The sequence below is a fragment of the Lucilia cuprina genome, chromosome 6 (assembly GCF_022045245.1).
Source record: "Lucilia cuprina isolate Lc7/37 chromosome 6, ASM2204524v1, whole genome shotgun sequence".
NCBI classification, from domain to species: Eukaryota; Metazoa; Arthropoda; class Insecta; order Diptera; family Calliphoridae; genus Lucilia; species Lucilia cuprina.
The window spans coordinates 18,220,581-18,247,879 of NC_060954.1; the positions used below are offsets into that span (position 1 = coordinate 18,220,581).

Consider the following 27,299-nt stretch of genomic DNA (forward strand, 5'->3'; position numbering starts at 1 on the left):
TAAGTTGGTTGGGCCATTAGAACTTAATAAAGTTTTTAGTTAAGGTCCAGGGTCCATGAAGAGTTTGTGGTTGAAAAATTAATATTTCGGGATAAGTTGGAATAAGTTGTGGGTTAGGTTGTATAATGATGGATGTTTAAGTTGGTTGACGTCCCTCAAGAATCCACGAAGGGTTTGTTGTTGAAATCTTAATTGCTGGAAATAAAGGTTGCTTAAAAAACTTATGCTCGGAAAAGAATTTTTTCGTGATAAGTTCGGATGTTGTTGATGGATGCTTCAGATAGCATCTAGAGATTATCGGAAGATAATTTATGAATTTGAGCAAAGTGGACGCAAAGATGCGGTGATAGATTGTCTGCAGTTCACTCTGAGATTGACAGCAGAACCATAATATTATCTTGCTGAATCTTCCTTATACTTGGTTCTATTGCAATCACAGGGAATAGAGGTGCCCCTCAGACGGGACGGTCAATTGATTTAGGGTTTAATTAGAACAGCTTGATAAAATATCAACTGATTCATGTTTCATTAACGTTTGGTAGTCACCTGTCCGTGAAGGATATTTGTAAAAGATGGAAGTGAATTTATTTGGTCGAATTTAGAGAAGTTTTAAGCCATTTCAACAGTTGTCGTATTATAACAATTATAACGCGACTGTAGTTGAGGGTTTTTTTCTTTCTGTCGGTCCCTATTGTAAGGTTATGTTATCCATATGATAATTTCTATTTCGTGCTGTTGTCACACATCGGCATGAATGAGAAATCCTTGTAGGGCTGTAATTTCTCAAAGTCCTTGTTCAAAATTTCCCAGTTGAATGTTCTTCTTTTAAATCATTCGAGTAAGTAGTGGATCGTCACTAGTGGAAGAAAAACTCCCGATGAAATTAGGACATCAAGGCAGAACGTTAAGCATTTCGATTACTAACCCGTTTCCAGTTTTCAATCGTCCGTATTTCTTTTTATCTCAAAAAATTGGAGTAAATTTCTTACATAACAATCTGCACATGACAACAATTACAAGTTTATCATCAAATATAGATTTGCACTTCATTTCGAACAATTTAACATTGTTAGTTTTCTTAAGACGTTAACAATTTAACCATTGACAACAAAGAAACAAATTTCAATCGGTCAGTGTCACAAATATCTTGCAACTATTAGATATTTTAACCAATTACAGCTATTAAACAACTAGATATTGTACAATATTCGTATATAAATACTTGTTAAAAATACCAAATATTTATGCAACAACATTTTCAAAATACTTTATCCATGCGTCTAGCGGTCGTTCGGCCGGTTGGACGGACCATCTTTAAACTCGTTAACAAATCAATTGATGTGAAAAAGTGTGTTGATTTGTTTTTTTATGTATAAAGTTGTCTTTAAAGAAAAAAATCAATTAATACCATTTATTAACAAATAACACCTTATTTTCTGTAACAGATGATTACGAAGACTCAAGTCCAAATAGCAGAAAGAAACAAAATAAAAAAAAAAAACTACATAATTATTTTGTTAACACGTCTGGTTTAGAGTAAAAGAGTGATAAAACCAAAGAAAATTAGAGAAAAAAATATACAAAAAGCAACCAGTAAACCAATCGAACCGTTCGTTACCGTTATAAAAAAATGTCAGTTTCGCCAGTTTTGAAGTTGCAGCAACAGCAAACATAACAGAAAACTATATATAGACACGATTTAAACTGTATGAAACGTATTGAATTGAATAGAGAGCTAAATATAAATAAATAATAATCGCCGTTTGCATTTGAGTTTTTTTACTTTTTGTCTTTTTTTTTTAATGGGTTCGTTTGTCTCTTGTAAAAGTGTGTCTGTCTGACTGGTCTGCTGCTGTAATATTAAGAAAAATATATTTTTTTTTAGTTTTTGTAATATTTATCTTTGTCTTTGAGGAAAAAAAACTATTTTTATTTATTATAATCATTTTTTTATCACATTTTCTTCGTTTTTGTTCGCAAAACCTGATCAAAGGCCATAAAATATTTACAGTCGTTTTTTCTTCTTCTTCATTTTCTTTACAATTCACAGTATAGATGTTGTTGATGATTCATATTACAAAGTTATTGCATTAAGAAAAACATAAAACAGACTTTAATTGTACGTTTTAACATGGTCTAGGGTGGCCAAGTGCATTTTAATATTTATTATCTAAAAACGCTTAAAAGAGTACTAATCGCAATGTGAAACATTTGTAGGACCATTTGCCAATTTATTTAACTGAATATTAATCTAAACTAAAACTATACAATATGACTTAAATCGGACAATAGTTGATCCTTACCCTTGCTCAAGAAAAATCCATAAAATTCATAATCGACAAGTCCTAGATGAAACAAGTATGAATTTATAGTCGGACATTGCCGGCCATATGATACCCTACAACAGTCAGTATGTTAAAATTGTGGATTTTTTTAACTTTTTTACTTATTGTTGACAAAAAAAGAGATTTTCTTCAAGAGGGCTCATAGGGGAGAAGGGGTAAATATGGGCCTTTCCTTATAAATTTTGGTAGATGAATTTCCGTCTATTTTAAAGTCATTTATGTAGATTTTAATCGTTTTATAAGTAATTATAAGTTAATTTTGACCTTCAAGTCATTTTCTGAAGGGGAGTTTGTATGGGGACAAATGAGGCCCGATCACAATAAATATTAGTATTGTCATATATTGTTCTATAAAACTAATTTTTGCTGATTTTTGTTGACATCATAAAACATTTAACGTAATTATGGGCCTAAAGGCCCGATTCGGGGGGTACGGTTGTATAGGGGCTAGGAGAAATAATGGACCGATTTCAACCATTTTCAATAGCGATCGTCCTTGAACCAAAAAAAGAGCATGTGCCAAATTTCATCAAATTATCTTGAAAATTGCGATAATGACACACAGAGAGACGACGGACGGACAGACAGACATAGCTAAATCAACTCAGAAAGTGATTCTGAGGCGATTGGTATACTTTAAGGTGGGTCTAGGACGAATATTTTTGGTTGTTACCAACTTCGGCACAAACGCATAATACCCTCCCCACTATAGTTGTGTAGGGTATAAATATAAATCTCTCTAAAAAACTATGAAAAGATCGGTTGATAAATGACCCTAATGCTCCATCATTTCATGATACTCTCGTCTTATCATGAAATGATGGAGCATTAGGGTCATTTATCACTATGACAAACTTATTTCAAATTCTGCAATTTTTATAGGAACTGAAGTCCTCCTGGGTTATGTTATATCAATGATTTTTTTGTCATTGGATAAGAGTTGTAACCAAAACCTGTTATATGGATTCAAATGCTTTAGTTGCCATATAACCATCTGTTATAACAGCCTGATGATGAATGAAACCTTCCTTAGAAGTGAGTGCCATATCTAGGTAAACAGCGATTAGTTATATATCATTCTGTGGATGATGGAACTAATATAATTTTGTGAAATTTCCTGAAACTTTTCTTGATTAAGATTGAGGATACCTACTCAATCATGGTATTATTGACCTAGGTCCGCTCTGTCATTAGGTACACCACGAATGTTGAGATTCAAGGAAATTGTCGTCTCTTTCTTTGGGATTCATTAGGTTTTAATCGTTATGCCTATCAGAGTAATTGTCTTGAAGTCATTTAAAGCGACCGGTGGACTCTTACTAGACCATACAGTGGATTCGAGATGAATCGACCTTTTAATTTTAGAAGAAAAATTCTCAGTTCCCTCAAAAGGTTGAAAATCAAAGACGGAGGGAGAGAGAGAACAGTTATATCTTGAGACCTCATCCCTCTTTCCAATTAGGATCATACCATGAAATCTTTGCCGATTCACGTCATGAATCATGAATAGATGACGAAATGTCAATCTTTTCAAAGGGTTGGAAAACAGAGATTGAAATAGAGAACAGTTACATCTCGAATCATCAGCACTTCGTATTTAGTAAAACTGACAAAATCTCAATATCTTCAAAGGTTTGGAAAACAGAGATTGAAATAGAGAACAGTTACATCTCGAATCCTCAGTCCTTCTTATTTAGGAAAGCTCTCTTTCAAACTTTTACTTTTAAATGATAGCGAGAAAGAGATCAGTAACATCTCGAAACATTATCCCTTCTTATTTAGCAAAGCTCTCAAAGCTATTTCAATCCGTATCATTCCATTAAAACTTTACCCATTAAACTTTTACTTTAAGATGGCGAAATCTCACTCTCTTCTAAGGGTTGAAAAACAGAGACGGCGAGTCTCTCGATATCTCAGCCCTCCATATATAGCAAAACTTCAACGCGATTTATATTAGGATCATACCATGAAAAATTTTCCGAATTAATATAAAATCAAAAGATTGCACTCTTTGCGCAGTTTCGTTCTAAAACGATTTCTGGAATTTGATTAGAAATAATATTTTGTTCGATAAACCCCTCCAGTACTTTAATTTATATAAATTCGACAAGATGTACCGGAGTGTTTCACCTTATACTGGGGTAGTGATCGGAGAACCCAGGATTTCTTGTTTTATCCAGAGGAATAATATATCTTATGTATATAGCAACTACTTCATGGGAAATATATTGTCCCGTAGTAAACTGTTGTGCGGTTAGTTAAGTACAAATACGACGGGGGATATAGCCCATCGGTTAAGCTTCTACAGAAACTACTTTAGCGAAAAATTCTGGAAAACGTTGTTACTCCATCTATATACATCAATATACGTAAAGTCAATGTTAAACGTTTCAAGAACTTCTAGACCTACAAAATCGTTCCGACCTTATATAAAATGAATGAATCCAATCAATTTTATTTAAAGTATCGATCAAAAAAATTCAAGCAAACCTATAGAAACTATCCTTAATTTCTTAGAAACAAAAGAGCATAGAAAATATTGTCGAGAATCCAGTTTTTTCCCCGACATTACCAGATATCAAAATTGATATCTATCACACATGGTAACCCCCCTTCAACAATATTTCTATAGATACTTGATCTTACATTTAAACTCATACCATCCACTACAATTGAGTACAACTATATAAGTATTTCTTATAAATTTCCGTTTATTGTCATGCATGAATTCAATGTTGTAACATTGATTTCGGTGACCAGTCATTATTATTATTTGGTATTTTTTTATTATTGTCATTTATTCAGTTTTAATCATATTTTATGGTTATTTTATTACAATAAATTACAATATTTATGTTTCTTAAATCAACATGGACATCAGACGAATGAACAGACAAAGAAGTCTCCAAAACGATGACATTTATTTATCATTTTTAAAAGACAATGCAGTTTTCTTTTAAGAAATAGTAGTTTAAAGAATAAATTCATTTAAACTTTATTTGAATTCTATTTATTTATTACAAAATCCGAATAGATTAAAATCTCTCTATCAGGGTCTTTTTGAGTATATTAAATTTCAACTCATTAATGTTTTTAATGGTTTAATTAAAGTTTCTTTTATGATTTCATTTAGAAAAAAGAGTAAAAATAATTTCATACGATTTTTTTTTAATTCTAATTTACGTTTATTTATAAAAGCTTTAATTAGCTATTTATAGTATTTAATGGCTTCTTTTAATTGCCATTAAAAAGTTTGTTCGTTTTTTTACGAGTTTATTGAAAGTAAATGATTGATTTCTTAGAGACTTGGATACGAACTTCTTGGTTTTAATGGGTTTTTATATAAGTATACTAAACATTTGATTGTTTAATGAATGAAAATTAATATCCAGTTAAATTTAGTTTAGTTAAAAAGATTCACATGATTTATATGCTAAATAACTACAATCTCAAAGTGGGATTTTGGATATCTGGAAGAGCCATTTTCATATATAATATCTAATGATTAAAAATTGGAATTCCCACGGATGTGATTTACAAACAGTGCGCTATACGTTAATCTAGTTTCTTATTAAAATTGCTAGACATTCCTCTGAGCGAAAATCATGTATGAAAAGAGGCGATAACCACAGCCGAGCATTTCTTATTATTAAGTGAAAAGACCAAACCTGGAAGTCTGACGCTAGGGGTATTGTGTAACATTGGTTTCAGATAGAACACTACTACTATTACATGAACAAATCTTAACTAAGAGAAAAAATAGGTGTGGGGCAGTACATCTAAACAAAACACTTACTTCTAGGCAGAAATCCTTGCTACGAAGGAACGTGCTCCATCTTGTTCATATTGTGGTAAGCTCTACAACATATGAGTGAGTTCCAGGTTACACGGTGATAAACGCCAATGAGACATATCTAATATAACTGAGAAGAAGAAATAGGGGACTGAACTTCTAATTTCGAATTAGAGTATACATAATAAAATACTATAAATACTACATGGACCCCCGGGAGCATGTAACCTTAATGAATAACCCCATCTTGATGTACCTCTAGTCTTCCGGGACTATAAATTGTTGAAGTCATTTCAGTCCTAAGGATATTCTTTACACCTAAAATCGAGGAAAGAGTGACCTGTGGTTAAGTGACTGATGCGCGGTAAAGTCTTAAATTCGTAATAAATTCGGTGCTGTTGGCGATGAAAACCAATATGCCACAGAGGAGTAACTGTGGGACTAAGCGTTGGAAATGGATTGGTGTTAAATGTATCGGATACAGGGGTATACAAGTCTTGCCATCCTGTTGTTCACTGACATTCACTGACTAGAACTGAACTAGAACTGAACTAGAAACGAACTAGAACTGAACTAGAACCGAACTAGAACTGAACTAGAACTGAACTAGAACTGAACTAGAACTGAACTAGAACTGAACTAGAACTGAACTAGAACTGAACTAGAACTGAACTAAAACTGAACTAGAACTGAACTAGAACTGAACTAGAACTGAACTTGAACTGAACTAGAACTGAACTAGAACTGAACTAGAACTGAACTAGAACTGAACTAGAACTGAACTAGAACTAGAACTGAACTAGAACTGAACAGGAGCTGAACTATACACACTTTAGTATTGAGTGTGTTCAAACTGCCGAATTCTTGCATACATATTTACACAACTAACATTTACAGAAAGAATTGTTTTAAACTCCCCAAGGAATTTTAATTAAAAAATATAAAGTTAAACTTATTTAAAAACTTTGTAATGACCTCTTTACTAAAAATAATGACATAAAATAACTCACGTAAAATAACTCGAAATTCCCTTAACATGTTCCCATTTAAACACCTGTTAACGATTAAATTATTAAAACCAACTCAGGTTATAAACAAATGTAAGTTCTTTAACATGTTTTTCAATAATAAACTAACTCGTACAAATGGTTTTAATAAATAGTTATTGCTCACCTTGACCTAAATACGGAACTAAAGGTAAGAATACTAAATGCAAAGGGCTTTGATATAAAAACAAAATAAATCAATAATAATAAAAAAATGTTTATATATAAATATAAACAAACTCCTCAGCACTGAGATCCCCACCCAAAATATAAACAACAAAATACAACCAATTTTTTTTTAAACAAATTTTCTCTTGCTTAAAAAAAAACACTTTGAAATTATAATATTTTTTTTAATAAATTTTAAACGCACTTTGATTTATTTTCAAAACTAATTATAAAAACAAACATGCGACTTTGTGTTTTTTTTTTATAAAAATAAAAAAATATAATCTAAAATTAACATTTCTCAACAATAACAACAAAAGCACTATTTATATTTTATTTATAATTTAAATATAATTAAATTATATGCATTTAAAACTTTATTTTTACTTATGCTAGGAATTTTAATTAATTTATATTCAATACCTGTTTTAAAATAGTCTTTATCTGTGAAAAAAAATTTAAATTCTAAACATGAGTTTTGTCTGAAAACTTTTTTATTATTATTATTCATACACATTGTTGTAGTTGTTTATTGTAAATTCTGAATATTTTGTACATTCAATATTTTTCTTAATAAATCTTAAATTAACCTAAAATGTCAAAATAGTTTTTTTTTCATAAAAACAGATTTTGATTTCATTTTTATTGTATTTAAATACTTGTTTGCATATTTATTTTTAAACTTCATTATGCAAATGAAAAAAAAAAAAATAAAAAACAAACAATTTATAAATAAATTAGGTCAACTTTTAACCTCTACTTTCTTTATGTTGTTAACATTTATAGTTTTTGTAAAAACTTTTCATTTTTATTAAAACATAATTTCACTGTTTTTATATTATTGTTGTTTTTATAAATAAATTTGAATTTTAATTTTTTTTTTACATTTTTAAAACCTAATATTAAAATTTAGTGTATCATGTGTGTAATATTTAATTGTTATTCTTTTATTACTAAATTATTACCACAAAATCATAACGTTTTTTTTTTAATAACAAAATAATAATTATTTAGCTTCATATATTAGTTTATGGCCGTAACTAATTTTAATTTGAAAAAAAAAATAGCGGCATACATTAAAGGTAGATTGAAGACGTTCAGTAGATGAGTCTTTGAAAAGAGATTTGACTTTAAGTAAAATTTTATAACCAAAACATTTCCTAACTGGAAACTGATAAATTTCGTTAAGACTATAGTATATAGTCTGTAACAAAGTCTGCAGTCTAGAATATCGTTTATAGGCTGTATATATTTCAGAATGTAGACTACATCTCAGACTATTGTCTTTAGTCTGGACTATATTCAGAACTAAAACTAGAACAGAGCTGGAATAGAACTGGAACTGAACTAGAACAAAACTAGAACTAGAACAGAACTAGAACAGAACTAGAACAGAACTAGAACAGAACTAGAACAGAACTAGAACAGAACTAGAACAGAACTAGAACAGAACTAGAACAGAACTAGAACAGAACTAGAACAGAACTAGAACAGAACTAGAACAGAACTAGAACATAACTAGAACAGAACTAGAACAGAACTAGAACAGAACTAGAACAGAACTAGAACAGAACTAGAACAGAACTAGAACAGAACTAGAAGAGAACTAGAACAGAACAAGAACAGAACTAGAACAGAACTAGAACAGAACTAGAACAGAACTAGAACAGAACTAGAACAGAACTAGAACAGAATTAGAACAGAACTAGAACAGAACTAGAACAGAACTAGAACAGAACTAGAATAGAACTAGAACAGAACTAGAACAGAACTAGAACAGAACTAGAACAGAACTAGAACAGAACTAGAACAGAACTAGAACAGAACTAGAACAGAACTAGAACAGAACTAGAACAGAACTAGAACAGAACTAGAACAGAACTAGAACAGAATTAGTACAGAACTAGAACAGAATTAAAACAGAAGTAGAACAGAATTAGTACAGAACTAGAACAGAACTAGAACAGAACTAGAACAGAACTAGAACAGAACTAGAACAGGACTAGAACAGAACTAGAACAGAACTAGAACAGAACTAGAACAGAACTAGAACAGAACTAGAACAGAACTAGAACAGAACTAAAACAGAACTAGAACAGAACTAGAACAGAACTAGAACAGAACTAGAACAGAACTAGAACAGAACTAGAACAGAACTAGAACAGAACTAGAACAGAACTAGAACAGAACTAGAACAGAACTAGAACAGAACTAGAACAGAACTAGAACAGAACTAGAACAGAACTAGAACAGAACTAGAACAGAACTAGAACAGAACTAGAACAGAACTAGAACAGAACTAGAATAGAACTAGAACAGAACTGGAACAGAACTAGAACAGAACTAGAACTGAACTAGAACAGAACTAGTACAGAACTAGAACAGAATTAGAACAGAACTAGAACAGAACTAGAACAGAACTAGAACAGAACTAGAACAGAACTAGAACAGAACTAGAACAGAACTAGAACAGAATTAGTACAGAACTAGAACAGAACTAGAACAGAACTATAACAGAACTATAACAGAACTAGAACAGAACTAGATCAGAACTAGAACAGAACTAGAACAGAACTAGAACTGAACTAGAACTGAACTAGAACTGAACTTGAACTGAACTAAAACTAAACTAGAACTAAACTAGAACTGAACTAGAACTGAACTAGAACTGAACTAGAACTGAACTAGAACTGAACTAGAACTGAACTAGAACTTAACTAGAACTGAACTAGAACTGAACTAGAACTGAACTAGAACTGAACTAGAACTGAACTAGAACTGAACTAGAACTGAACTAGAACTGAACTAGAACTGAACTAGAACTGAACTAGAACTGAACTAGAACTGAACTAGAACTGAACTAGAACTGAACTAGAACTGAACTAGAACTGAACTAGAACTGAACTAGAAGTGAACTAGAACTGAACTAGAACTGAACTAGAACTGAACTAGAACTGAACTAGAACTGAACTAGAACTGAACTAGAACTGAACTAGAACTGAACTAGAACTGAACTAGAACTGAACTAGAACTGAACTAGAACTGAACTAGAACTGAACTAGAACTGAACTAGAACTGAACTAGAACTGAACTAGAACTGAACTAGAACTGAACTAGAACTGAACTAGAACTGAACTAGAACTGAACTAGAACTGAACTAGAACTGAACTAGAACTGAACTAGAACTGAACTAGAACTGAACTAGAACTGAACTAGAACTGAACTAGAACTGAACTAGAACTGAACTAGAACTGAACTAGAATAAAACAGAACTAGAACAGAACTAGAAGAGAACTAAAACAGAACTAGAACAGAACTAGAACAAAACTAGAACGGAACTAGACCAGAACTAGAACAGAACTAGAACAGAACTAGAACAGAACTAGAACAGAACTAGAACAGAACTAGAACAGAACTAGAACGGAACTAGAACAGAACTAGAACAGAACTAGAACAGAACTAGAACAGAACTAGAACAGAACTAGAACAGAACTAGAACAGAACTAGAACAGAACTAGAACAGAACTAGAACAGAACTAGAACAGAACTAGAACAGAACTAGAACAGAACTAGAACAGAACTAGAACAGAACTAGAACAGAACTAGAACAGAACTAGAACAGAACTAGAACAGAACTAGAACAGAACTAGAACAGAACTAGAACAGAACTAGAACAGAACTAGAACAAGAACAGTGTGAACAATCATATATTAATCCGAACAATAGTCTAATAGCCTGTGTGTCTATAGTCTGAACTATATTCTATAGTCGGTATAGTCTGAAATGGAAAATATTCTATAGTCCATAGTCTGGATTATAGTTTAAAGTATGGACTAAAGTCTATAGTTAATAGTTTGGATTATAGTGTATAGTCCAGACTTATTGCCTAATGTCTGGTCTATAGTATGGTCAATAGTCTAGATAGTCAATTTAACAATCTTTTTACCCGGATACAAATTTGTATCATTTCCGACAATAATAAACACCTTTGAAGCCTAACCTCAATTAATTTATTCATTTTCCTGTAATTTAAATATAAAAATAAATAATTTTAAATATTTTATTTAAAATATAATAATACAGACACATTTAAAATAAAGAATTTACTAACTTAAATTCATAATAGTGTTAATGTTTTGAAAAATTTAAACATTAAATTTTAAACAAAAAAAAGATAAAATTAAATTTTTGCGCATTTAAACAAAAGACAACGAAATATGTTAATTTGCTGGAATGAATGTTTAACTTTAACAAATGAATGAAGGTTTTTTTGTTTCTGCAACTTTTTAATTGCATTTTAATTAATATATATTTTTTTTCGCATTATTGTTGTTGCCGTTAATGTTGATGTTGTATTTGTTGTTTATTTGTAAGTTTTAAACTTTAGTCTCGAAAAACAAACATCCTTCTGTTAGTCGTTTTTATTACAATTGAAACAGAAAATAAAATGTTAACAAAAAATGTGTACAAGATGTTGTTTTGCAACACCCTAGTATTTTGTTTTTTGTTGTTGTTGTAGGTGACTATTTGTTTGTTGTTGGAAATTTAAAACTTCAATGTCATTTTGATGAATAAACCCCTTCTTGGTACATCGTCTGTACGCGTAGTAGTTTTAAAAGTTTAGATAAAATTATTTTTATTTAAAAAAACATATTTTTTATTTTAAATGTGGTTTTTTATTGTAAAAAATAAGTATTATTTGAGACATACAATATAAAAATAAAGGTTTTTGTTGTATTCGTTATATTTTAACCGCAAACAAAGATGTATCAAATATAAACAATCTACGGATACACTTAAAGAAACGATCCACAAAATCAAATCAATTGTTTTTGATTTTTAGCAGTTTTATGTCGATAATTCTAATTTATCGTCTCCACCATTTGACATTAATTTAATGTAAATTCTGTCGAGCATTAACAATGATCAGGATTCATTCCGATAATACAGATATCATAGTGAAGATTATTAAATATTTCTAAATTGGTTTTATTCAAAAAGTGATAAAAAACTCTTTGAAATAGCTAAGTCTATATCTTTCTTTCAACGCCAAAACCAGTATAATCTCAAGAATCTTACATAATTAGGCTTTAGCTACACAATCAAACCTATTGGCAAAATTAATCAATTTGCAACACTTACATTTATCAGAAAATAAAAAAACTACCAATTGGCAACACTTGCAGGCTAACGAATACAACCAGACCAAAACCTTACAGTAAATTGTAATAAGTACTCAGTCTGTATCTGTTTTATCTTCTCTTTTGGTAGTTTGTTTATAAGATTTGTAGATTCATTATTTTATTTAAGTATTTTTTTTCTCCGTTGTTTTTTTGTTTTATTATATATTTTAGTTATTTAGTTTAACCATAACACCATTAACTACATGTTTAACCACATACTTGGCTACCAACTACACTAAACTTAACAAAACTACGAGAGTAATTTGAAAAGTTCTTACAAAAAAACTATCTTTTGTAGATCTTAAGACTTTTTCGGTAACAATTACTTGGACATTATGGTGCTATGTCAAATCATCACGATAAAAAAAGAAATGCTAGGAATATAGCCCCGGACTACAATTTATAGTCTAGGCTATAGTCAACAACATAGACTATGTCCAAACTATAATCTAGCCCATAGTCTGCTTACAGCAAAGTCTACAGTCTGTACTATTGTGTAGCTAGTCTATAGTCTGGATTATAGTCAAGTCAATAGTCTTAGCTATAGTCTTGTTTATAGTATGGACCATAGTCTAGTCGATAGTCTGAACTATTATCATAGTCTTTAGTTTGCATAAGCCATGACTAAAGTCTAATATATATTCTAAACTATAGTATAATCTATAGTCTAGATTACAGTTAAGTCTATAGTCTGAACTATAATCTTAGTCTATGGCCAGCAATAAGGTCTAATCTATAGTCTGGATTATAGTCAAATCTATAGTCAGGATAATAGTGTAGTCTATCGTTATTTTATAGTCCATAGTCTGAATTAAAATATGGTATATAATCTGGATTAAAGTGTTAGTCTATATGTATAATCTATTGTGTGGACAATAGTTTAGTTTATAGTCTACACTATAGACTAATATAAAGTCCAGACTATTGTATAGTTTATAGTGTAAACTAAATAGTCTGTACTAAAGTCTCGTCTATAGTCGGAACTATAGTATTAGTCTATAGTCTGCATTAAAGTCTAATCTATTGTCTAGACTATAGTCTGGATAAAATGCTAATCTATTTCCTGTCTATAGTCTGGGACTTTTTGTCTAAAGTCTGGATTATAGCCAAGTATATAGTCTGGGCTATAGTCTAGTTTACAGTCTGGGCAATATTCTAGTATGCAGTCTGGGGTAGTCTGAATTATAGTCTAGAATATTGTCTGGATTATAGTCTAGTATATAGTCTGGATTATAGTCTAATGTATAGTCTGGTCTATAGCCTAGTCTATTGTCAGGCAAATAGTCTAGCCTATAGTCTGCACTTTAGACTAGAACATTTACTGCACTAAAGACGAGTCTAGTACATAGACTATAATCCAGTATATAGTCCGGGCTTTATTTATTCTGTATTATGGCCGAGTAATCTACCCTATGGTGTGACCTATAGCCTAGTCTATAGTCTGATATATAGTCTATATTCAATACTATAGTTTAGTATATTGTCTGAACTATTATCTAGCCAGTGGCCCATGGTCTAGTCTATAATCTGAACTGTAGTATATAGTCTGGACTATAGTCTACCCTAAAGTCAAGTCTATAGTCAGGCTTATAGAACGGACTATAATCCAGTCTATATTCTAAACTACAGACTATTCTAAAGTCTGGATATACATATATTGTCAGGACTATAGTTTAGTCTATAATCTAGACCAAGATCTAGTCTATAGTTTCGACACTGCAAGTAAATCATTAGATTCTTATAAAAATCCAAGTTAATATTCCTTTTTAAAAAAATCTCTGATTTAAACAAACTTTAAGAAAAAATTCTTCAACTGCCTTTATAAATTACGAATATGAATCCAACTACAAGTACTACTCAGATGTCTATATATGAATGTATATTAATTTTAATTTTTATTATTATTTCTTCTGTTACTTTTTGTGTTTTTTTTTTAGGTTTTGGTTTTTTTTATAAATTTTCGTAGATGTTGTAGATTTGTTCATCGCTTCACTGATATTTACGCGCGTTTTTATGTATTAAATGCCTGGTTTTTTCACTTTTTTCCTCTGCACTTCTTTTTTTTGAGTTTGGATTTTCTTTCAATTGTGGTGAAGAATCTCCCTCCGTTAAATTTGAAGTTGTAAGTAGAAAAACATATAAAAAACTAAAATTATATACATATGCATGTATGTATTACTTACATACTCGTTTGAGTATATTTGTACTTGTGCATGAATTTACTAATAATAATGAGAGGAGTTCAGTTCAGTCTAGTGGTTACCACATGAGGTGGTAAGATTATATGTCTGTCTGGCTGCCAGTCTAACGATTTATCTTTTTGTATCTTTAACTATCTAGCTGTCGATGTTGTAGCTTTGCGGGGACTTTTAATACTGTTAATTTCAATGAGCTTAATTATTAACACACATAAATTTTAAGTTGAATACAATAATAAAAAAGCAACACAATCATTAATTTGGGGTTTCTAATTTTCTTTTTGTTTAACTCTTAAGGCAAATTGATGGCGTGGTGATTTCTTTAATAAGTTATTTGAACTATTTGCTAAATGTCAAGTAGTTGTTAATGCAAATTATTGTTAATTGTTGTTGTTTTAATTAATAAACATTAGATTGAAGTTGGATCGGTAACACTGAATTTATACAATTTTAAACAGAAGTTCAATTCTGAGGAACATAAGAACTATAGACTAGACTATAGACTAGACTATAGACTATATACTATAGACTAGACTATAGACTAGACTATAGACTAGACTATAGACTAGACTATAGACTAGACTATAGAATAGACTATAGACTAGACTATAGACTAGACTATAGACTAGACTATAGACTAGACTATAGACTAGACTATAGACTAGACTATAGACTAGACTATAGACTAGACTATAGACTAGACTATAGACTAGACTAGACTATAGACTAGACTATAGACTAGACTATAGACTAGACTATAGACTAGACTATAGACTAGACTATGACTAGACTATGACTAGACTATAGACTACACTATAGACTAGACTATAGACTAGACTATAGACTATAGACTAGACTATAGACTAGACTATAGACTAGACTATAGACTAGACTATAGACTAGACTATAGACTAGACTATAGATTAGACTATAGACTAGACTATAGACTAGACTATAGACTAGACCATAGACTAGACTATGGACTAGACTATAGACTAAACCATAGACTAGACTATAGACTAGACTATGGACTTGACTATAGACTAAACCATAGACTAGACTATTGAGTAGACTATAGACTAGACTATAGACTAGACTATAGACTGGACTATAGACTAGTCTATAGACTAGACTATAGACTAGACTTTAGTCTGTATTTTATAAATATTAATAGTGAAGCTAATGGCTTGCCAAATTTTAAAACCATTTTAAATTTAATTGTTTAAATGATGTTTAGTTCAGTTTAAAAAAAAAATTAAATTAAATATCGTTTGTTCGTACATGTACTATAGACTAGACTATAGACTAGACTATAGACTAGACTATAGACTAGACTATAGACTAGACTATAGACTAGACTATAGACTAGACTATAGACTAGACTATAGACTAGGCTATAGACTAGACTATAGACTAGACTATAGACTAGACTATAGACAAGACTATAGACTAGACTATAGACTAGACTATAGACTAGACTATAGACTAGACTATAGACTAGACTATAGACTACACTATAGACTAGACTTTAGTCTGTATTTTATAAATATTAATAGTGAAGCTAATGGCTTGCCAAACTTTAAAACCATTTAAAATTTAATTGTTTAAATGATGTTTAGTTCAGTTTAAAAAAAATTAAATTAAATATCCTTTGTTCGTACATGTACAACATGTTCGTACAAGAAATAACACATAAAATATTTTTTATATCTTCTAGTTGTTTTAGTTTCAAATTTTATTGCAAATATTTTTCATAAACATTTTTTTGCAAAATCGTCTTCATTATTTTCAAGTATTATTGTTGTTTTGCAAAAAAAAAAAAAATCTAAAATGTTTCTGCATTTTTTCTTACAAGTGTTGCGTTACAATTGCGATTTAGTGCAAGACAACTTTTGGAAATAAAATGAAAGAAGGAAAATATAAATATAAAAAGTAAAATATAAAAAGTAAGTACCCTACAGATGTTTATACATATATAGTAAATAAATCTATAAGATATAATCTAGAAGTAAAAATAGGAATGTTATCCAAAAATTGTGCAAATCTTAGGTCTTAGAGAAATGATCACAATGTTGAATATATAATAATCAGATTAACTAGCAATGATTACTAATTGAAAGATAAACCATATAATACCTTTATAATACTATAGGGCATCTATACATTTTCCTGTAAAGTCTGTCGAAATATTTTATTACTCTCTAATCGAATTTTATATTTCTATAAATTCCATTATATTTAATAACATTACAAATGTAAAAATATTTCGTTAAATAAAATATATTAAAATAAACACACAAATGTATAATTAAATATAAGTAATATGATATGTTTATTGCAATTATAAGTACATTTGCCAAAATATAATAAATGTTTTTAACAATTATACGTTTCAATTGGAAATAATCAAAATATTTGGTTGTGTAAAAAAAAACTCAAATATTTCGTTTTGTAAGTTCAATTAGTCACGCAAAATCTATAAAAATGTTGTTGTTTTTGTTATTTCTTCTTATTTCTTATTGAATTGTAAATATTTTGCAAAAATATAAAATGCGAACACAAAATAAAATATATGTTTTTTTGTTATGAATGATTTGTTTTATTGGTGTTAAACATACAACATAGGAATTATATAGAAATGTTTTTGTTATTGCTAAAGGCTATGAGTTAAATGAAATAATCTGAGTTTAATTGAAAGTAAAATTGAGTTTAACTAACAGTTGGTCTTTGTCCTTTTGTTTGAGACCAAATAGAATTATTAAAACTTGGATTATTTCAAGATGAAAAATTCTGTAAAATGGGAATTGTACTTTTTAAAATCGCTAATAGAACATATACAATTCCATAAGTAGGACAATAGACCAGATTATAGATCGGGCTATAGTATGGACTCAACGTAGACAAGTCCATAATCGAAACTATGGACTAGTTCATAATCTGAACTAAAGACTACACAATATTCTGAATTTAAGGCTAGTCCATAGTCTGGACTATAGACTAATCCATAGTCTAGACTGTAGACTAGTCCATAATCGGAACTATGAACTAGTTCATAATCTGGACATAGACTAGTTCATATACTGGATTAAGACTAATCTATATTCTGGACAAAAGACTAATCCAAAGTCTGGACTAGAGTCTAGTTCATAGTATGGACTATAAACTAGTTCATAGTATGGACTGTAGACTATAGGGTTGTTTATAGTCTGGACTGTAGACTATAGGGTTGTTTATAGTCTGGACTATAGATTAGTTCATAGAGTACAGACTAGTTGGACTATAGACTAGATTGTAGACACACACTATTAAGAGATTGAACTATAGATTACTCCATAGTCTGGGATATGGACTAGTCCAAAGTCTAAAGATTAAATATAGAAAAGTCCATAAACTGGACTATAGAATAGTCTATTACCTGAACTATAGAATACTCTATAAACTGGACTATATCACAGTAAATAATCTGGGCTATAGAATATTTCATAAACTGTATTAAAGAATAGTCCATAAATGGGACTATAGACTTGATTATATACTGGAATATAGACTTGTCAGAGACTGAACTATAGACTAGTCCATAATCTGGACTATAGACTAAGATAAACATTAACATAGTCTAGACTGTAGAATAGTCCATAATCGGAACTATGAACTAGTTCATAATCTGGACATAGACTGGTCCATATACTGGATTAAGACTAATCTATATTCTGGACTATAGACTAATTCATAGTCTGGACTAGACCAGTCCATAGTCTGGACTAGACTAGTCCATAGTCTGGACTATAGACTAGTTCATAGTCTGGACTGTATACTATAGGGTTGTTTATAGTCTGGACTATAGACTAGTTCATAGACTAGTTCATAGACTACAGACTAGTAAATAGGCTGGACTACAGACTAGATTATAGACACAGACTATTGAGAGATTGAACTATAGATTAGACTGGATGATAGGCTAGTCCATAGTATAGACTACTTCAAACATTTGTAAATCCAATTTACTTAGTACAAGTAATTAACTATGCCTAAACCATAAGGAAAATATTTGAAAATTGCCACTGCTAGTTCTCCCGCCCATTAAGTGCATGACAGAAAAATATAAAACAAATTATTATTACGTTTTTACTTTTAAGTAATTTTCACAAAAGATAATGTCTACTTGTTGTACAAAAACAACATAAAGCATTTTCCTAAAATAAAAAAAAAAACAATAAATATTTCCACACATTTTTTCATACATATACGAGTAGTTGCAGCATAATAATTATATTTTCTTTTTATTTTTCTCCAATTTTGATTTTATTTTTAGTTTAAAATGTTGTTTTGACTCATGCTGTTGTAATTTTCACTTCTTAACTTTTCTAAAGAACCAACAACAACAACACTATAAAAACAAAGCAAAAAAAATTACAAAAAAAAACACTAAAATTTCCAAAAAGAAAATCACTTGTGCGTCGAAAATATGTTTTAAATATGCCAAATAAATATTTTTTTGTGTCAAGCATATTTAACCAATGTGGATGTATGTAGAAACAAAATGTAAGTTTTAATAAATGGTTGGGTGTTGCTGGCGTTGCCTCTGATGATGATAATGATGATGTCTTATGAAATGGAATGTTTATTTTGCAGCAAGTCAGTCGATTGTATAAAAAAAGAAACATATTTGTATTTATTTTTTGCGTTTTTTAAACTAAATAATGAAACAGAACACAGTAACAACAAATACAACATGTTTTTGCAATTACTTATGCTGTCATCGATTTTTTATAAGGAGTTCCATCGTTCGTTCATTCTTTCTTTCAAAGAACTTTGTACTTGCTACAAATGCAAAGTTAAATGTTTTAGATAAAATGTTTCCTTGTTGTTAAATTTTGTATAAATGCCAAAAATCTACAAACATACACACTTTTTATGTGTTTTTATAAATATGAAATGGAGAATATTAAATTTATATTCACGCTTAATTTCAAATTTGATTATTACACCCACTAACAAGGAGGTTGACATTACAAATAAAGTTCTTTTTTAGATGTTTCTTATTTCTTATGTCCGTCCGTCTGGCTGGCTGTCCATGTAATTGGATGAAATTTGGTACACACGCATCTTTTGGCCCAAGGACGCCTATTGAAAATGGTTAAAATCGGTCCATTATTTCGACTAGCCCCTATACAACCGTACCCCCCAAATAGGGCCTTTTGGCTTATAATTAATTTAAATGATCTATTATGTTAACAAAAGTCGACAAAACTTAGTTTTATAGAACTTTAAATGACACTACCGATCTTTGTAATGATCGGGCTTTATTTGACCCTATCCCCCATACAAACTCCCCTTCAGAAAATGCCTTAAAGATCAAAATTCACTTACAAACACTAATAACACTTTTGAATTCTACATAAATAATATTGAAGAAGACTTAACTCCCCCTACCAACATTTTTAAGAATTGGGCCCTACTCCCCTTTGAGCCCTCTTAAAAAAAATCTCTTTTTTTTGCCAAAAAAAAAGTACAAATATTCCGAAATAAAGTAAAAAAAAACAAACCAAATGCTTTATTTTTTTAAATAATCCCCATTTTTAACATACATACTGACTGGTGTAGGATATCATATGGTCGGCTATGCCCGACTATACATTCATACTTGTTTCAAATTTAGTTGTCCTGTGTTATCGAACAGAAAACCGACAACATAAGATTCGCATTAAACCAATGGTGTTTTGGGTCGTTTTCAAAACTATGATTAGATTGCTGACAACCCTGAAAAAACAGCATTTTTTACAGATTTTAGAGCCAGAATATTATCATTAATATTGACTACTGACCAAAGTCTTCTTTCATTTAGACATCGGTTTCATAATCTCAGATTTGGTTTTAAAAGAAGAGAGCAGGATAAGGATATGTATCCGCAGTGTTATCAAGCTCTGGAATGCTGAACAAAAATAATACTTGTATGGATACAAGATCATGAGGATACTGGCCTCTTAATGTTATACATGGTTATAGATTAAACCTAAGAAAATATGGGCAGAATTAGGCAAGGTTGCCATAATCCCTAGTTACAAAAGAATTGAAACATGGCCACATCTGCCTGCAGTGCTGCGATGCTTAATACATCTGGATGTTTAAGTTGTAGAACATATGGAAATACTGGGATTTTAAGCCTTTTGCGTCCCAATTTTAACCAGTTTTGCGATTTCGAAGGGTCTATTAAGAACAGTATTTTGAGCAGAATACTTGAGAAGTGGAGTTGCCTTGCCAAAGTGGGGTCTTTTGGACTGTTTTGGAGCGTTTCTTAGAAGATATAGAGACCACAAAGAGCAGCATGTACTATTTAAAAGTCCTTTATACTAATTACTTTTCTCATTGGACCAAGTCAGAGCAATAAAAAATTTGATTTTAAAAGCGTTTCATTACATTATCAAGACTCTGATGATATTGCTCAATATTAATGATCGAGGACATTAAAAAGACCCAATTCAAGCACATACGCCTGAACACTATAAGAAAAATTAGAGTGTCCTTTAACCCTTACTGATCGAAATAAAATGGAATCGAATGTCAAACGCTACAATTATAATTGTATACGAATGATTTGAAATGGACCCATATTCGTTATAACCAAAAAAAGTTAGGGATAGGATCGCTTTAAGCTGAATAATTATCATGTCGTTTAAATGCTACCACATGAAGTCATCGACCCTGATTTAAAATTAATGAAGAAGCATTCAATATCCACAAAAGTTACTAATAAATGTTTTATATTTTTCAGAACTTTTTTACAGCTTTCTTAATTGTCTACTTTTACCAAATGCTTTCTGAATATACATACCCAACAAAAAGATAACTTCCAAAAAAGCGATAAAGAAGTAGAATTTACTCCATGGAAAAAAGAACTAAAAGAATTTATGATTTTAACACAGGCTTGTAATAGGAGGGATGTTCTTTTTATTTGATTCCAAAATTTACTACATCTGAAGTCATTCTCAGGAAGTAATTTTTATGTTATTTTTTTGGAAGTTATTAGGAAGTTTGATTGTAGTATCATAGAATACAACTAATTTGACTCAGATAGTTAACCAGTGCCTCAGATGGGAATCGAACCCACCAGACTAGAACACTAACCTACCGGAGGCCTCAGATAATCTATATATATAAGTAGAAGAGTAGCGTTACTGACTGACTGATTCATCATCGCAGAGCCCAAACGGCTGAACCTAGAATCATGAAATTTTGACAGTATATGTGTTTTTGGTTATGTAGATCCACTAAGGAGGGATTTTTAGAAATTTGTATATTTACGGGTAAAAAGGGAAAAAACGGGTAAAACAGGTTTTCTTAATTATCTTACACTATATTAGTGATACAAGAAAAATTTTAAATGCACCTGCATCTACTCTTAAAATGAGCAGATGGTTGTTTGGCACTTTTTTTAAATTCGTACTTTTAAGGGGTAAAATTACGTTACAAAGGTGATTTTGGTACCTTTTTTGGCCCTTTATAACTTTTGAACTAATTAACATAATAAAATTTTTCTAAATTTTTTGGATACATCTCCCAAAATTATGAGACACTTGTTTCGTACTTTTTCAAAATTCAGTCCTTTTTGGATGTAAAAGGGAGAAAACTGTATCTAGTGCATTTCTTTTTATCACATTAAGAAAACTTGTTCGGTTTATTGAATTATTCCTATTAAATTACGGACTAACTCTGGGGGAAAAAGTACCAAAAAGGGAAACGGGAAATTTTATTTTATTCAAACTCATTGAGCCAATTTTTATAAAATTTCAAAAAGTAGTTTATTTACTCACACAAAACAAGCTATTGGTATATTATTTTGGAATTCGAGTACTAAGGCCTATATAAGACCAAATTCTAGTAAATTGTTTGGTACCTTTTTGAAATCACAATTTTTTCTCGAACAAATGAATGCAGATTTGAATTTATCGAAAGAGATTATTGTACTTTTTCGTTTTTCCGATGGTTCTTTTTGATATTTTTACGATATTGAACATAGAACATATTGAAAATAATATTTAAAATGTAGGGACCTTAGTGAATGAGTATTTACTGAAAGGGACTTTTGGTACTTTTTCATTCATCAAATTTATTTATTTTAAGTTAGGATAGCGAAGCACCCAGGATATGCTAGTATTAACATAAATAAATTTACCTTTAATTAAAAAAAATTGGTATACAATTTTACTTAGTGCTACTTTTGAAGTTGTGATAAATGTTATTCTTTTGGAAGTACTTCGTTTAATTTTTCTACGTATATTTAACAAATTAAATGAACTTAAACTCTTTCTATTCAATACCATTATAAAATTCCTTTGTATTCGACGTTTGGAAAACAATCCTTTGAGTGTAAACTATTCCTTTGTTTTGTGGTAACTTTTTGCAAAAATATTTCCCTATTCCCGCATTTATAGGGATTCTTAGTAAAAATACTTTAATTTTTTGCATTATTTTTCTCCCTTTTTAGTTTAGTTTTTATCGTATTTTTTTGTTCGTTTTGTATTAAATTACATTTTAATTCTTTAGTGGAATGCAATTTTTGTGAATACTTTTTGTTTAACACTTTCGTTAACTAAACCACCGATCAATGTTTGAATGGAGTATATCAACTCATGAGGGACTCTTCGATTCGATTTTTGTTTCTTTGTTTATTTATTTATCTTTATTTTCTAATATATGTATGTATGACAAGAATATATTTTAGGGGGTTTTTTCAGTTGCTTTTAAGTATTTTTTTTTTGTATTTATATTTTTCTTTTTCTATTATATCTTCTGGGTATAAAATTACTTTATTTACATTGTCCCGCATACTTGTTGTTTTTATACACTTGTCTTCGAACATTGAAGTAGTATCTTTTCTTCATAGACAAATTGTAACTTTAATTTTAATTGATTTTCAATGGGGGGACGACTAACTCTCTGTTAGTGTTATAATAAACGAAAAAAAAAAGGTTTACAACAACAAATTGTTTTTGAAATTTATTCGGTTTAAAGAAGAAGAAAGAAATTGGATAAAATTTGTTTTGACTTTGTATTGGTTGTATCTTGATCTTGTTTTTACTGTAATTTTATTGGTAATTTATTTTTATTATAAAGACATTTTTTGTTTTACACCCCGGGGAGTAGATTTAAGAAAAGATACAAATTTTTATGTATATCAATAATGTTAAATTTTAATAGATACTCTAATAGATTTGTATGGAATAAATTTGAATATTTTATCTATTTATTTTGTTACTTTATTATCTTCTCCTTTTTTTCTAACAATATTATGACAGTTTTCGTACAAATATTGTCTTAAAATATAAAATATCATTGCAAAACCACTTTCAAAGTTTACACATAATAATCTAAGAGTAATGCAACGAATTTCATAAGATCATAATCACTCTATAAAGGGAAAATTGCTATCGTAAACTTGACTCGAACAATTCATTCACAATAGTTTATTTTATTTAAAACAGATGTTTACTGTTTACAAAATATATAAATAAAAAAAATTTCACAACAAGAGAAACTTTTTCACGTCAAAAAAGTTAGAGAACTACAAAGAAATATATTTCATGTGAAACATTGATTGGCGATAGGGGTAAATATCTAATATATAATGGGAAATGGCACAACATTAGTTCCGTAACTGGTTCTGTACAACAAACAGTTGTAACATTGACCTTAAGTCTTCCCCCCCAGGGGCATGTTACCTTGGCGAGACCTCCGCCTTGGCGTTATTGCAATCCCGGGGTATATAGGGGTGGCCAATACCTTCAATCTGACCGGGATTGAAAAATTGGTTACAGTCTACTGTTTGGCTTAGTCCTTGCATAGATTGCCAGAGATCAGACTAGAGCACCGCATAATCTGGTACTACGGGTGGCCAGTTGCCCGCAGGACTATGTCCAGGCTGGTCAGTTAGTTGAGGTTTCTTCGGGATCCACGTAGTGGCTGTGGTTTAAACCCAAATTCGCGGGGAGAGTAAGTGGCGGTTAAAAGACTGATGCATGATAATAGTCAATATTTCGGGATAAGTTCGGTGCTGTTGCCGAAAATCAACAGATACCTCACAGAGGAGTAACTATGGGACTAAGCGTTGGAAATGGGTTGGAGTCAATTGTATATGATACGGAGTGAATGTAGAGGTATGCGGGCCTTACCCACCCGTATATCTAAATGATTGTGTCGTATGTTTTTCTCTATGAATGTGTCGAATAAATGAGATGTGTGCTGGGTTGAATGATGATGGATGAAAGGTATAATATACAAGTGATACCGATTAATTTTCATTCCTTGTCCAGATATGTTCAGAGTATACTCTGTTCATATCAGACTTACCACAGCGTGTCACTGTGAGTAAGAACAATGTCTACGGCTTATTGATGGATCGTGCTTCGGTCCACCGGTTATGTCTCTAGGTGCTGTTGCCGAATTAACAGAGCCATAGTAGTGTGGTTGTCTTCCAGCGTGACTGCTTTGGCAAGAGATTAGATAGATCGAGTACTCCAGCAAAGTACTTGCGCATGGACCGGTCATAGCCAATGTGCAAAAATTGCCACCTGAGTCTTCATTGAAGACAAAGGGGCGATGATAGACCGTTCTCAAGTCTACCCTGTGGATGAAAAAGACCACCGTGGGATAAGGCCGACACGACGGCCTTATCAAGTTAAAACTCTCGACAGTCTGACCTTAAGTCAGAGTAAACTATACTCCGTTGCCATGTTATCTTAATGAAAACTCTATTTTGGTGTTATTGCAATGTCCCGAATAGAGATGCTATCAATACCTCCAGTCTGGCGGGACTGATGATGTGACAGAGTAACCTATTCTTGATTCCTGATTCTTTGACTCTTCGCGTAGAAGGTTCGTCTTTCCGTAGATTGTTCCTTATGGTCTGAGAATGGAACTGATGTAAGTAGGTGAACGATCGGCAAAGACTCCGAGAGACTAGTACAAATTTAGTATACTTCTTAAATCTCTGGTGCTGTTGCCTTCTCAATAGGATGCATATTGTTTCATGCTACACGACTTGGTTGAGTGAAACCTGCCTTTCAACTTGTCGATGCAATTATGTATTGATTTTGACTGGATTTTGGAATTCCTAACATCCTTTGTCACATTATCCTGATTTGTTGGTTGCGAATTTCGGACAACCAAATATATATCTAGGTGCTGTTGCCAAAACTACAGGGCCATCACAGTAGTTTGGCTACGAGAACTTGATATGGTTGATACTGATCCCATGCTGCCAGACATTTCGCAACGAAGCTACTAAAACAATAGAGCAGATAGCTCGAGTACTTCAGCAAAGTGCTTTTACATGGACCGACACAGCCATGTACAAATATTAGAACCTGAATTCTTCATAGATTCAGAGGCGCATGGTAGATCGCTCTCAAGTCTACACATTGGATTAGACATTCTTGACATCTTAACTATCACCTTAACGTGATGATATCCCAAATGGTCGATAATTAATACCATTGATATCTTAACTAACGTTAATAAACTTGTTCTGATTTTGGATATAAAAATATTGATTCAAACCAAAATAAACGAAATTTCAAGGTTTCCGAATCAATTCAACCCTTCTATCAATCTCAAGCTTGAGTAATTAGCATGTCTGCCTGCAAAAACTTTCGCATAAAATCAGCGATTAGTTTTAGTGTCTCATCTCTATTAAAATATCTAGTGAACCTAAAGTAATTGATGGAATTTCGGTGTTTCGGATTCAGCATTACTCAAACCATTCATAAGTAAACTTTAGTTCATGAATTTCGGTTTATCGTTATCGATGAATGCTTATACGTCTGCAAAGTGTACAAATACGCTACTTCCTTAAAATGTCCGTAAATATTTTTGTAATATGTATTTATGTATTTGTTGCTGAGAGATTTCTGAAACTGTTAAGTTATTATAACAAGAAATATTACAAGCATTTACGAAAAAATTTTATTTTTAAAATCCTTAAGTTCCAGTTTATAACTACAGGGATAAATATTTTAATAGACCCCAGTACTTTTTTTCCTACATACTTCAACACGTACCTTTTATAATTTATAGATTACAAATCTTCCACATCAAATCCGTAAATAAATTTTACATGACTTTACAAATATAAGCTATTCACGACTAATCACTACAATTTTTAAATTGAATTTATAACTCCAACAATTGTTTAAATTTAAATTTATTTAATTCCAAGAAAGAATAAGAATTTATAAAAATAAAGTTTCAAAATATTTTTATAGTGATTGACATTTTTTAACACAGGATTTGGAAAATCATTTTTTATAAAAAAATCAGTTAAATATAACCATCTTTAATACTGGTTATAAAGCGAGGTTAGGTTAGGTTGAACTGAGTTTTGATTGTGCTCTACTTTTAATAAAAGATAAACCCAAAGTTTAGAAAAACTCAGATTCTTAAATATAGTTTTTAAGACTTTTTCAATCAGTGACATAATGTCTGGAAATAAATCGATCCGATAAACATTCAGATCTTATGAAAGTCTAGCAGAGAAAAATTTTCAGCATATGACTGTCCTATTCGTATGC

General features: G+C 30.8%; 1 protein-coding gene across 2 annotated transcripts in view; it reads right to left on the bottom strand.

The window, feature by feature from the left end:
• LOC111679747 (serine-rich adhesin for platelets) overlaps window positions 1-27,299 on the bottom strand; it is a 170,368-nt gene that overhangs the window by 134,921 nt on the left and 8,148 nt on the right. The window contains exon 1 of one of the 2 annotated variants that reach the window (XM_046955327.1): window positions 26,790-26,810. The exons of the other annotated variant lie outside the window; for it this stretch is intronic. The gene's annotated coding sequence lies outside the window, so the exon portion shown is untranslated. Of the gene's footprint in view, window positions 1-26,789; window positions 26,811-27,299 lie in introns of those variants that run through there. 2 annotated transcript variants of the gene reach the window in all.